This window comes from Macaca fascicularis, chromosome 20, assembly GCF_037993035.2.
Source record: "Macaca fascicularis isolate 582-1 chromosome 20, T2T-MFA8v1.1".
In the NCBI taxonomy this organism is placed as follows: Eukaryota; Metazoa; Chordata; class Mammalia; order Primates; family Cercopithecidae; genus Macaca; species Macaca fascicularis.
Genome location: NC_088394.1, coordinates 77,507,123 through 77,520,377, shown reverse-complemented (window position 1 = coordinate 77,520,377; position 13,255 = coordinate 77,507,123). Strand labels below are relative to the sequence as shown.

At 52.3% G+C, this 13,255-nt stretch overlaps 1 protein-coding gene across 3 annotated transcripts in view; it reads right to left on the bottom strand.

Moving 5' to 3' along the window:
• Positions 1-13,255, bottom strand: part of CMIP (c-Maf inducing protein) — a 267,195-nt gene that overhangs the window by 73,062 nt on the left and 180,878 nt on the right. Inside the window, exon 1 of one of the 3 annotated variants that reach the window (XM_005592637.5) lies at positions 4,796-4,830. The exons of the other annotated variants lie outside the window; for them this stretch is intronic. The gene's annotated coding sequence lies outside the window, so the exon portion shown is untranslated. Of the gene's footprint in view, positions 1-4,795; positions 4,831-13,255 lie in introns of those variants that run through there. 3 annotated transcript variants of the gene reach the window in all.

Genomic DNA, 13,255 nt, shown 5'->3' with positions numbered 1-13,255 from the left:
GGTCAACAGGTGGGACCCCCATGCTACAGACTCGAGGACCACAACACACAGAGGAAAAGGTAACCCACTCCAGGTCACAGCCGGCCCTGTAGGAACCAGGACTCTGGCTCAGGGTCACCCCCTGGTCCTGAGCTCTGGTCCTTGAAGGGACTGAGCCGCACACACAGGAACAATCCTGGACTTGCCCTTGGCATTCTGGAAAGGCTCTCTGGTCTGCACGTGGCCCTCACCCCAGCGGGGGCTGTTCCCCCAGGAAACCTGAGCGCAGTGGAAAAACAGCCTGCAAGGGTGGGCCAGTGTGGGGTGGGCCTGGCGAAGTGCATTTCCTCATGGACTAGAACAGACGCCCCTCTTTCAGAATTCTAAAACTCAGCACAGCCAGACCGCCCCTCCCGTCCTCCTGGGTTCCCTGCTCTGAGGCTGACCCGAGGCTGTGCAGACAGGAGGCTGAACCGGGGCAGGAACACCCAGTTCAGCGGGTTTCAAGTGAAGATTCTGAACAGGCTATAGAAAGAGGGAAAGAGGGGAAAACATTCTCCGGTGCAGGCAGAAGCCACGGGTGTCTTCTCCAAGGAGGAGGGAGACGGGGGAGAGGAGGACAAGGGGAGGGACGAGAGGTGACAGAAGGGACAATAAGGAGAGTCACCTCGGGTGTGTTATGTTCTGGCTGTGATGAGGACAGGCCAGTTTCTCAGGGTTCCTTAATCAAATCCCAGGCACAGTCCCCTCGGAGAGTCCCGTGCAGGCGGGGGTGGGCCGAGAGCTGTGGGATTTTTTCCTGCCCGTGCATGTGTCAAGATGCTCTGGGGGGAGGGCTGTGCCCGGAGACACGTTTCCTAAGAGAGGGAAACTCCTGCCTGGGTCATGAGGTGACAGGTGGCCCCAAAGAAGTTATGTCCACAACAAACCCCTGCCATCTGTGAATGCCACATCCCAAGTTTGGGATCTTGAGATGGGCAGATCACGTTGGATTATCTGGTGGGTCCTGAATTCAGTGACAAGTGTCCCCAGAAAGGATACAAAGGACAGACAGAGGAGGCACAGGCCATGCGACCACACAGGCAGACACCGGAGTGAGGCGGCCACAAGCCAAGTCAAGTGCTCGGGTCTGAATGTTTGTATCTTCAAAAAATTCATTGTTGAAACCTAATCCCCACTGTGGGGGTGTTAGGACATGGGGCCTCAGGGAGGTGATTAGGTCATGAGGGTGCAGCCCTCACGAATGGGATCAGTGCCCTTAGAAAACAGGCCTGAGGGAGCTCCCTCGCCCCTCCCATGTGAGACACAGCGAGAAGGCACCCTCTGTGACGCAGGAAGCGAGCCCTCACCAATCTACCTTGATGGTGGACTTCCCGTCTTCCAGATGCGTGAGAAACGAATTTCTGTTGCTTGTAAGCCACCCAGTTTAGAGGGTATTTTGTTATAGCAGCCTGAACAGGCCTAGACACCAAGGAATCCCTGGAGCCACCAAAAGCTACAAGAGGTAAGACTTGGAAGGAACCCCCGGAGGGTGCATGGCCTTGTAGAACTGGAGAGAGAAGTGTGTGCTGTTTCATGGGAGCCCTGGGACACTGACCCCACCGGGAACACCATGGCAGGGAAATTCCAGGCTTCCTTGTCCACTCTGGCCTTTGCCTCCACAGTGGCCCAGCCCCAGCTGCTACCAAATGCCACCACCAGTGCCCCGGGGAGGGGCTGCACAGTCTCCCGCTCTGATCGCAGCTCTGCAGGGACACTGGCAGGTCCCAGCCCCATGCTCAGCATGCCAGCACTTACTCCCTCACCAGTCTCTGCTCACTCTACGACCTATAGGCCAGCTGCCTCCCCCACCAGCCTGCACACTCCTGGGAGCTCAGAGGCTCAAGCAAGCCGTGTTTTTGCTCGCAGACGTGTGCATCATCACAAATGGAGAGTCAGGCAGATCTACATTTGAATTTCTTTTCTGCTCCTTATGAGCTGTGCGGCCTTAGGCAAACTACATCACCTCTCTGAACCTTAGTTTCCTCATCTGTAAAATGGGGATAATAGTAGCATTTGCGTCCTGGAGCTGTTGGAAGAATTAAATGTCACATTTCAGGCTTGATAAACGACACCTATTGAGTTCAGTAGGATAATGACTAAAGACAGTTAATGTCTTTAAAAAAATAAAGGTGACTAGCTGGGTGCAGTGGCTCACAACTGTAATCCCAGCACTTTGGGTGGCCGAGGCAGGCAGATCACCTGAGGTCAGCAGTTTGAGACCAGCCTGGCCAACATGATGAAACCCTGTCTCTACTAAAAATGCAAAAAAAATTAGCTGGGCATGGTGGCACGCACCTGTAATCGCAGCTACTTGGGAGGCTGAGGCAGAAGAATTGCTTGAACCCAGGAGGCAGAGGTTGCAGTGGGCCAAGATTGCGCCATTGCACTCCAGCCTGGGCAACAAGGGCGAAACTCCGTCTCAAAAAAAAAAAAAAAAAAAAAAAAAAATGGGTGACCAGAAACCCCCTCAATGTCCATCAAAAGAGAAGTGCTTACACTGTGGTCCCCACACTGCAACAACACACAGCAGTTAAAAAGAAGGAAGAAGGGTTACAAGATCTGCCATGGATTCCATTTGCACGACACGCTGTTAAGAACAGAAGCAAATACATACATAAATCTATGCTGACGTGCACATATAGATGATCTAATTCACGGGGCTTCAGGGGGATAGGGGGTGGGGACCAAGTCCGGCTGGTGACAGCTGTCTTCTTTGGAGAAGGAAGTGGCTTGGGGGAGGACCAACGGGTAGGGCTCAGCTTTATCTGCAATGTTTCAAATTATTGCAGGAAGCCATTCATGTGTTGTACATTCAATTAAAGAGAAATAAAGGAAAAAACTCTCCAAAGATTTCAGAAATTGGGATCATGGTAATGGAATTATATGCTTCCCCAGAATTCTTAAATTGGTCAGAATCCCATATTCTTTTTTTTTTTTTTTGAGACAAAGTTTCACTCTGTCACCCAGGCTGGAATGCAGTGGCGCAATCTTGCCTCACTGCAACCTCCGCCCCCTGGGTTCAAGTGATTCTCATGCCTCAGCCTCCCTAGTAGCTGGGATTATAGGCGCCTGCCACCACGCCCAACTAATTTGTATTATTAGTAGAGATGGGGCTTCACCACATTGACCAGGCTGGTCTTGAACTCCTGACCTCAGGTGAGCCACCTGCCTCAGCCTCCCAAAGTGCTGGGATTACAAGCATGAGCCACCACGCCCGGCCAGAATCCGATATTCTTAAAGAGAACTGGAAGGGATCTGAGATCTTACTACTTTTGACTTTTCAGTGGTCTAGTAGATGGATAATCTGATTTTTGAAATGCATGTTCTTTGAAAAATTCAGAATCATACAGAGGACAAGAACTAAAGCACGGAGAGCTCACGGCCCGCACACTTGTATCATGGTGCATGCGTGTGCACGCACAGACACCCACAACCCAGTTAAACACACATACACACACACACACACACACACCCCCAGCCCAATGTAAAACTGCACGTAAGTTTCAGCTGCATCATACATGCTGGCTTTCTTATTTTTAACCTCACCTCTGCCCTCCCTCCGGCCACCGCCTGAATCCATGCTAACTCCATGCTCACCATGTGAGCTCCAAAAATGTGAGACCATGTTATATATTGGGGTCCAGAAACCATTTTCCTAAGAGCCAGATAATAATAGTCTAGGCTCTGCGGGTCATGCCATCTCTGTTGCCGCCAGCGTAATGCCACAGCAGGAATGGGCAAAGCTGTGTCCCCCTCCCCCAAAATGGGCAGAGCTGTCCCCGCCACCCCGAAAACCTCTTATTTACAAAAACAGGCGCTGGGCCAGACCATTTGTAGACCCTTGACGTCTATCATTTCATCTCTTTCTCCATGGTCACGTTTAATCAAATACAAATATATATTATCTATTTGTCTGGCAACAGACTTTCAATGGCAAAAACTGCAATGACTTTTGCACCAACCCAATACAGACAGGTTTTGTGGGGTCCTCATTTCATTTTACACAAATGGCATTGCACAATACTTACGTCTGCATCTGGCTTTTCCCTCCTCACACCTGGTGGGTGTTACTCCAGATCAATTTGTATCAATTTTCCCAGTCTGTGTGCTTTTCCCCACTTCAAGGGTCACTAAGCAGAGGTAGGATATACCTTTCAAAAAGTAAAATGAGGCCGGGCGCGGTGGCTCAAGCCTGTAATCCCAGCACTTTGGGAGGCTGAGACGGGCGGATCACAAGGTCAGGAGATCGAGACCATCCTGGCTAACATGGTGAAACCCCGTCTCTACTAAAAATACAAAAAACTAGCCGGGCGAGGTGGCGGGCGCCTGTAGTCCCAGCTACTCCGGAGGCTGAGGCAGGAGAATGGCGTGAACCCGGGAGGCGGAGCTTGCAGTGAGCTGAGACCCGGCCACTGCACTCCAGCCTGGGCGACAGAGCGAGACTCCGTCTCAAAAAAAAAAAAAAAAAAAAAAAAAGTAAAATGAAGCCAACCAAATCCTTCCCCCTGACTCTGCTCTGTGTGCCGATCCTTCTCAGGGTCTTTCTGACACGCCACCAGCTTGGCCTCCTGAACCTCAGTAACTGGCCCTCCCCTCTTGACCAAGGCCACCCAGAGGGAAAGAGGAATTTGCACCCAACATTAAAGACTACAGGGTGGGGGTGGGGAACACCTCTTATGAATCATTAATATAAGGTGGCATTTTCAGGGCATTGCAGAAAACAACCCTGATTAATTGCAACCCACCAAATAAATAAAAATTGCAAATACTGTACCAGAGCCTGCTCTTCCTCTGTGGTGTGAGGCGGGCAGCCCCAGGCGAGTTTCCTAACCCTTTTGAAATACAGTGAGGGACACACCACAGGCTCTGTTTCCTTTGGGCCTGATAAAGGGAACTCTCTCTATCCCAAATAAGGATTTCCCTTGCCAGGCCTCAAGACGGTAGCATCTCCACAGGGGCCTCTGTTGTTTATTTTACTAAGAACTTTATCTAGTGCTTGCAGCACTTCAAAGGACATCTGATCTGTTCATGGCTTTGTTTGGAAGCCTCCATCCTTCCCGGCTGCCTTCTCTGGGTAGGAGTCACCGGCGCCTACTACAAAGGGCCTTAATTTATGAGAATCCTGGAGAAGGATCCTGTTCTTTAATAAATTAATGTTCAGTAAGTCTCTAATGTGAGTTTCAAGCCAGGTAATGCTGTCATGCTTGAATACAGGAGAAGGCTCACTTGTGCCTTCCCTGGGGAGGCGGCTCCTCAGACACTCATGCAGAGGACTCTACTCACCCACAGAAGCCCAACGTCCTAGGAGTGTGAGTTCGATGGTGTTCGCCACAGTGAATTCTAAGTGTCCTGCACAAACGGAGGGGATTCTGGCAGAGTAACCCAAAAGCTATGGACACATTTAGTCATCCATGCTTGATCTCAGGCTGTGAGAAACCCAGTAAGAAGGTGAAATGGTTACAGAAGGAGGCTTCAGACTCTGGGTCTGAATTCCGGCTTGGATGCACGAGAAGGTTAATCTGAGAGTCAGACTCGTGTTCATACAATGGAGATATAAAACCCAGGGACACTGTGCAGCCTAAAGAAAATAATGAAGATAAAGCAGATGGAAAACAGTAGACACTCAATAGAGGTTTATTGTTCTTTCCCCTCTCTTCACACGACTGCAGTGGTTCTCAAACGCTGGAGTGCCTCACAGTCCCGCGGAGGATGTGCTAAAATAGTTTGCTGCTCTCATCCTGCCACCTCAGAGTTTGTGAAACTGAAGACTGGCATTTCTAGAGAGTTCCCAGGTGATGCAGATACTGCCGGTCTTGGGACTTCACTCTGAAAACCACTGAGCTACTGGTTCAAAATCCCCAGGTCTGCAGTGGCCAGGACGCCTGGGATGATAAGGACCCTCTGGGATGGAAGACTGGTTGCAGACTTAAAGTCTCAAAAGTCAACAGACACGATGAATGGTCTGCCTGAGTCTGTTTCTGCGCCCAGCCGGTGTCAGGCTGGCCCCTGATGTCTGGGGTGTGCTTTCTAAGGTCCCTGTACTCCTGGACAGAGGTCAGGTTCAGCCCAGTCTTCCAAATGGAATGGGCCAAGCCTGTGCCAGCTCCCGCTGGACACAAACCCCCTGGCCTTCTGCCGCCACGTGCCAGCAGGCTCCATTAGGAGTGACCTCAGTTTCTCCGAAAGGGGGTCTCTGTGCCTCTCAAGGGTTTCTGCAAAACAATCTGTTGGTTCTGAGAGTGCAGCAGGGTACTCCGGGGAGCAGAATGTGGACAACAGCCCCCAGGGCCCTAGTTGTTCTGGCATCATCTCGCGGTCAATTAGCCTCTCTCCCAAACACCTTCCCTTCCAGACTTAGCCGGCTGTCCCGCTGGGTATTTTCTGATCATCCCTCAGTGAAGCAAGGGCCTAATTCCTCTGTGGGGACAAGCACTGCTATTTTTTGAGTGTCTGTTTGGCCTCGTTTCTGAGCCAACAGGCCAGCAGGTGGGAGCCCTGGAGGCCAACAAAAGGACGGCAGGCCACCTCCCTCTTCCAGGGTGGACACCGTGTCCCACAAGTGCAGATTAGCAACCCAGCCCAGGGGCCTCCACTGCCCACCACTGGCGGCGAAAGAGACCCACTGCAGACGCCCGTGGAACAAAAGATCTTGCTCATCAAGACGCTACCTCCCGTTTACGTTTTAAAAACTTGTCTTTAAAGGGCGAGAAAAAGAAAAACATAAAATTCTGCCTTAAAGGGCAAAAAACAAGTTCACCCACAAACCGTTTACATGAAAAACTCCCTTGTATGGCTCGATGACTCATCAGCCTCATCAAAGCCTGCGCTGCATGACACACGAACGCTCGGGTCCCCCCTTCCTTGCCCAGAAGAAACGATGACAACCCACAAACGCCACTTCTTCCTTGGCAGTTTGGGAAGCTGCTGTAATGCGTCATTTCTGAGGCTCAGGAAAGACCTTTACACAGAAGGTGGGGGCGGGGGGGGTCTTGAATGTCCCAAAGCCCAAGGCTGGCCCTTATGTAGAGCGGAGGAAGCCCTGGCCAGGGACAGGAGAGTGCAAGGCAAGGCTGGGTGACCCAGGCACATGGTGCAAACCCCGCACCTCCACTTCCCAGCTCTGCAGCCGGGGGCAGCTCACTCCACCCTGGTCCCTGGGGTGTGCTTCCGGGCTTCCGAGCTGGGGGGCAGTGAAGCCTGGGCAGCAAACCACCTTGTACTGCCTCTGGCCTGTGGATAGTAGATGCTCAATAAACCTCTCCTTCCCGTCAGAAACTCAGTCTCCCTTTGTGGATGACAGCATTTTCCTAAAGGATCTAAAGTTCCATCCACCTTAAACTCTGCCTGAAGGGAAGACTATGAAACTGGAAAAGAAAATGGCATGGATTTGTGTGCTACTGCAGGACACTGCCGCAACATATATTAAGGAGTATGGAATGGAACAGCGTGGATGATAAAATCTGTGTGGTGTTTACAAAGGAATATTCATAAGCACTTTCTGAGAAGCCCCGTGCAGCCGCTAACAGTGACTGCCTAGGGGAAAATGGACTTGAACGAGTGGAGGCCAACTTTTCATTTTATACCTTTCTATACTTTTCAGGAGTACCACCTAGGCACGTGCATTTTATTTTTCTTAAATGTTCGCAGAGGATGTCTGGCAGGACAAGGAGCTGGCTGGAAAGGGGCGCGAGGAGATTTTCTGGGTGATAGAGATACAGGTGGTGGTTACTCAGGTGAATACAACAGTAGAACTACCTCACACTCAACAGTCAGGGCATTACATTTTGTTACATGTAGACAACAGCTTGATTTTTTAAAATGTAAAAGAGGTTAAGAGAGATTTATGGATAGTGGGAATTTTCTTAGTTCTCTTTGTCCTTTTTGGTATTCTAAAAAACTTAATCAATGCCAGTTTTTAAATGCCCTATGTCTTAGGGCTCTTGCACACTGCTGGTGCAAGTATACACTAGTGCAACCACTTTGCAAAACTGCAGGGCAGCGTCAATGAATGACAATTCAGTCCCCAAGCACATACTCAACAGGACCACGGACACACGCTCACCAAAAGATGTGCACTACAGCGTTTACAATGGCCTATTGGTAACAGCCCCAAGCTGGAAAGACCTACCCATAGAATGAACAAGTTAACAGAGACTAAGCATACAACAGAACACCACCCAGCAAAGTGAATAGACAAATTGTTGCTACACACAACACAGATAAATCACAAGAAGCCAGTCTCAAAAGAGTTCAGAGTGTCTGAGTCCATTTAGATAAAGCTCAAGTATACGCAAAGCTCATCTACGCTGCTAGAAGTCAGGATAGCCGTGGCTGCCCATGGTGGGGAGGAGGGGCCGAGGTGAATGGCAACTCTTTTTGATTTGTACACTTTTCTAGATGTATTTTATCCTTCAATGAGAAGTTTATTTCAAAAACGACCTGTGTCTTTCAAAAACGACCTGTGTCTCTTCCAAAGACAACAGCTCCAGCTGGGCAAAGTGGCAGCTCTGTGGGCTCCAACGGAAGAGGACAAAAGACCCATCCTCCTGTCCCCTGGGTTCAATTCCCAGCCCTGCCTGTCTCTAGCTGTGTGATCCTGGACAGGCCTCTCTGCTTACTCAGCTCCTCCTTCAAGACAGGCTTAACCAAATTTTGAGAAGATTTCACAAGATAATACAAAGAAAAGCCCCCAGCAGAGCTCCTGACCCTAGTAGGTGCCTAATAATTGTTTTTCTCTCCCTCTACTGTAATGAAAGCCCTCAAGAGCATGGGCTCTCCTTCCCAAGGCTCTTGGCCCTCTGCCACTTGTTAGTTTCAACCCCTGAAGCAGCCCTGGTTACTAGTTATGGGGTCCCTGATGACCCACTGTGGGGCTTGGGCTGTGGCTGGGAGACGCTGGTGACTGTGGCCCTCGCAGGCTGCAGGGGACCAGCAGCCTGGCCCCAAAAAGTTTCCCCATTTGGATTGAACATGTGCATAAAGAGGCTGCTGGGCTGGACTCGCTTCCCCTCTGTAGGGGCCTTGAAGGCCTTTGCTTGCTCACCAGCTGTACCTCCCGCTGAGGGCCCCTCCTGCAGTCTTGGAGCGGGCTGGGCCCCCTGCCTCTGGGGAATGCCCCTCCTTTCACAGTTCCCCACTGAATCCCTTTGATCCCCTCTTAAGAGGTCACAAAGCCCTCTTTGACTGAGTGCCAGAAATTAATCTGGATAGAATTCCTGCCTTTTCAACCTGGACAAAGCAGGCAGGTGGTCGGGCCTGTAAGAGGACTGAGGCCGACTCCCGCCCATCCTTGCCCCCTCCCCGGTTCTGCTTCCTTCTCGGAGGGTAGGGCCCTCCAAGAACGGACCCACGGTGCCTGCCTGGAAGCTCCACAGAAGCTTCCATGAGAAAGTCCCACGGAGGCACAGTCAGAGCCAGTGGCACTGCCCCGGCCTCCAGCAGCACTCGCCCCACAGGCCTGGGCGGTCACTCACATAGGATGAAGGACACTTTCACTGCCTCTGTCAGCTGGGTGGCCTGGCAGGGACTATGCTGAGAAGAGCTCTGCCTCAGGGCAAAGCATGTGGTAGCTGATGGGTGATGCCCGCCCTGGGCTCACGAGTTGGTGGCCTGTGTGCCACACATGTGCCTCCGTCCTCTGCAGCCCTGTCTCCTAGCACCCTCCGGCACCAAGAGCCTGTTTCCCTCTGTCCTTGTTCATTAGAGAAGAAGAATGAATGTTCTGAGTGGGTACCACATGGCGGTGCTGTTCTAAATACTGAACAGCTATGAACCCATTTACTCCCCATAAGAACCCAGTGAGCTTGGTTTCATTTGACTCAAGAGGCCCAGAGATGAAAGTAACTAGTCCAGCGTCACACAGCCAGTAGGAGGTGGATCAGGGTTGGAACCTGGGCAGTCTGGCCCTGAAGCACTGTAGAAAGTATTATTTTGGGAGCAAAGAGGTAATAGGTGGTGAAAGCCACCCAAAAATACCCTTCTCTCTGGCCCAGTAGCCACTTCTAGAAATCTGCCCTAAACAAGTAATTCAAATAAAGTGAAAGCTGAGATACGCGACGGTCATGGCTGCATTATCTATAATTGAGGAAAGCTGGGAACGACCCAAATGGCGACCACAGAGGAGCCCTTTGGTAAACGGCACCAGCCTCTTCGTGGACGATTATGCAGCCATTAGGAAGCCTCCCCTAGGAGCTGTGGCACGGCACTGGGATGTCTGAGCTGCCATGACTTGGCGAGGCTCACAGGACTGTCTGTGTGCCTGGCCACAGCTGCCAAAATGGCCGCGTGAAGATGGATGCAGCCTCGGAGGAGAACTGCAAGGTCAGAACTGGCAGGAGCTGGGGGCACTGACCTTGATGTGATTGTAAAAACGGTAGAAAAGGACACAGAGAGGGAGGAAGGTGACCAAGACAGGGTTAGATGGGCAATACGGAGGTGGGGTGGGGTTCAAGGGCAACGTCTTCCCTGAAGACCAAGGGATGAGCTGGGCTAGAGGGGATAGGCCCAGCCAGGAGCCACCTACGTGAGGGATGGTGTGGAGCAAGGGAGTCAGGTGCAAGGTCAGATGTGGGCTTCCAAATCTCAAGTTTAAAGTCAGGGGACACAGCGGCCAGTGTGTTTGCGGAAGATGTGGAAGCGGGTCAGTCCTGAGTTTGACACCAGGCCTGGGAGACGTGGTCTGACAGTGGCTGCGCTGGTGTCACGCAAGACAGGATGAGGCAATCAGCTCTTCTCCACGAGAAACAGGGGTTTGCCCAGTCAGAGATCAATTCACATTATTCTTTTTTTTTTTTTTTTTGAGCACAGTTTCACTCTGTCACCCAGGCTGGAGTGTAGTGGCACCATCTCGGCTCACTGCAACCTCTGCCTCCCAGGTCCAAGCGATTCTCATGCTTCAGCCTCCTGAGTAGCTGGGACTACAGGCCTGAGCCACCACGCCCGGCTAATTTTTGTATTTTTAGTAGAGACGGGGTTTCACCATGTTGGCCAGGCTTGTCTTGAACTCCTGACCTCAAGTATCTGCCTGCCTCATCCTCTCAAAGTGCTGGGATTATAGGTGTGAGCCACTGCACCTGGCCAATTCACATAATCCTAATGGTGATGGGAGACGTAGGGAAAAATGGAAAGCTCTCATGCAAGCCTCAGGCACCAGCAACACCCAGGCTCTACCCAGATGTGCCACGAGAACAGGTGGGAGCTAGGGTGCTGCTCCCAAGTGCACATCAGGTGTGAGAAGTGTCTGCTGAGCGTGTGTCTGTGTACATGCGTGCAGGTGCAGTTGGGAGCCACACTCCCAGTGGCTAAAGTCCCAGGTTCTGGACTCACTCAGACGTCTGTTCAAATCCCAGGTAAGCCACTGAATAGCTGTGTGACCTTGAGTGAGTGATTTAACCTCAGCCTCAGTTTCCACATCTGTACAATGGGAGAACAGGAGAAACAGGCACCTCCTCAGGGCTGTGAGGATTTGCCAAGCTGAGTAAGTGAGGCACTGGCACACGCCCGGCACAGGAGTAAGTGTCCATCATGACTCGGGGACCAGCTCCAGCCTTGTGCTGAGGCCTTGGGGTGCAACTGGGGGCTTGGCTTGGGCTGGATGAAGACTTGGGGGATGTGAGCTTGGGAAGGGATTTGCAGCCTGGTGGAGAGAGCGCCTGGGGCCACATCTCTAGGACACTAGGAGTGGCTCTTCTCCAGGGAGGCTCCCATGACCAGGAAGTGACTCAGGGGAGGTGGGATCCGGGAGGAAGGTCAGAGCCGGGCGTGACAGCCCCCACTGGTGGCCTGGTCCGGAGCCTCAGGCTTTCCGCTTTCCTAGGGATCCCCCCATCTAGCATGGCCCTCGGTGAGGGGCCAGGGGAGGCATCAGCTCAACGGTCCTCTGTCATTCTGACCTGGTCCCCCGGGGCTTTCCCCTGCACGGGGATGTGGGTGACGGATCCCGCCCCGCTGAGGGCGCAGCAGGTGGGGAGGAGACGACCCAGGCCCTGCCCTCAGCTTCCGGCCAGGTGGGCTTTACCTCTCTGAGCCCCAGGCACTTTGCCTTGGTGCTGGGGACTTTGAGGGTGGTGGTTCCCCAGTGCCAGCTCCCAACACAGAACACGGAACAGACTCATTCCCGAGGCGCCGCAGCCACTCATGAGGTGGAAGCGAGATCGTGACCCTTGCTGGGAGGCATCTGGCTTTGGCACCGTCCTTTATCCCCTTGGACTCTCGGTCCCCTCCGCTATGAGATGGGGGAGGGATGTGGACCCCGCAGAACTGTTTCTGGGCTCAAAGGAGCACAGGGGCACATAGTGCTGGACACAGGGGATGCTCCATGGCCAGGCCCAGGCAGAGATGGTCCTGAGGGCGGGCTTCCCACCCACCCCAGCCCTCACAGGCCATGAGTCAGCCAGGACCACCAGCAGGGGCTGGAAGGGGCTGCCGGGGAGAGGGGCTGAGCCAGCTGCTCCCACCATGTCGGACCCACTCGGAGACACACTAATGATGGCGCATGAGAGGCTCCCACGTGTGGGCTCCTACCAGGATCCCTTCTGCCAGCTGCACAAACAACAGAGCCTTCGATCCTCACACGGCCCAGTAACGAGACGCCAGGATCATCCCCATTCCACAGAGGAGAAAACTGAGGCCCAAATAAACACACTCCAAACCAGCACACTCATAGTCTCCCCACAGGCCACACACACACTCACACACACATAAAACAGTCACCCCACATGCCATGTACACACACTCATAAAATAGTCACCTCATATGCCACACACACACATTTATAAAATAGTTACCCCATATGCCACACACACCACACACACACTCACAGTCACCCGCACACACCACACGCACACATACACAAACACACACACACATAAAATAGTCACCCCACAGGCCACACACACACACACACACACACACACACTCATAAAATAGTCACCCCATATGCCACACACAGTCACTCCCACACACCACACACACAAAAAATAGTCACCCCATAGGCCACAGTCACCCCCACACGCCACACACACACACACAAGCACATAGTCACCCCACATGCCACACATACACACACACTCATAGTCACCCCACACCCCACACACACTCGTAAAATAGTCACCTCACACGTCACACACACACACTCATAACACAGTCACCCCACATGCCACACACATGCAGTCACCCACACGTGACACGCACTCATAGTGACCACACATGCCACATACACACACTCGTAGTCACC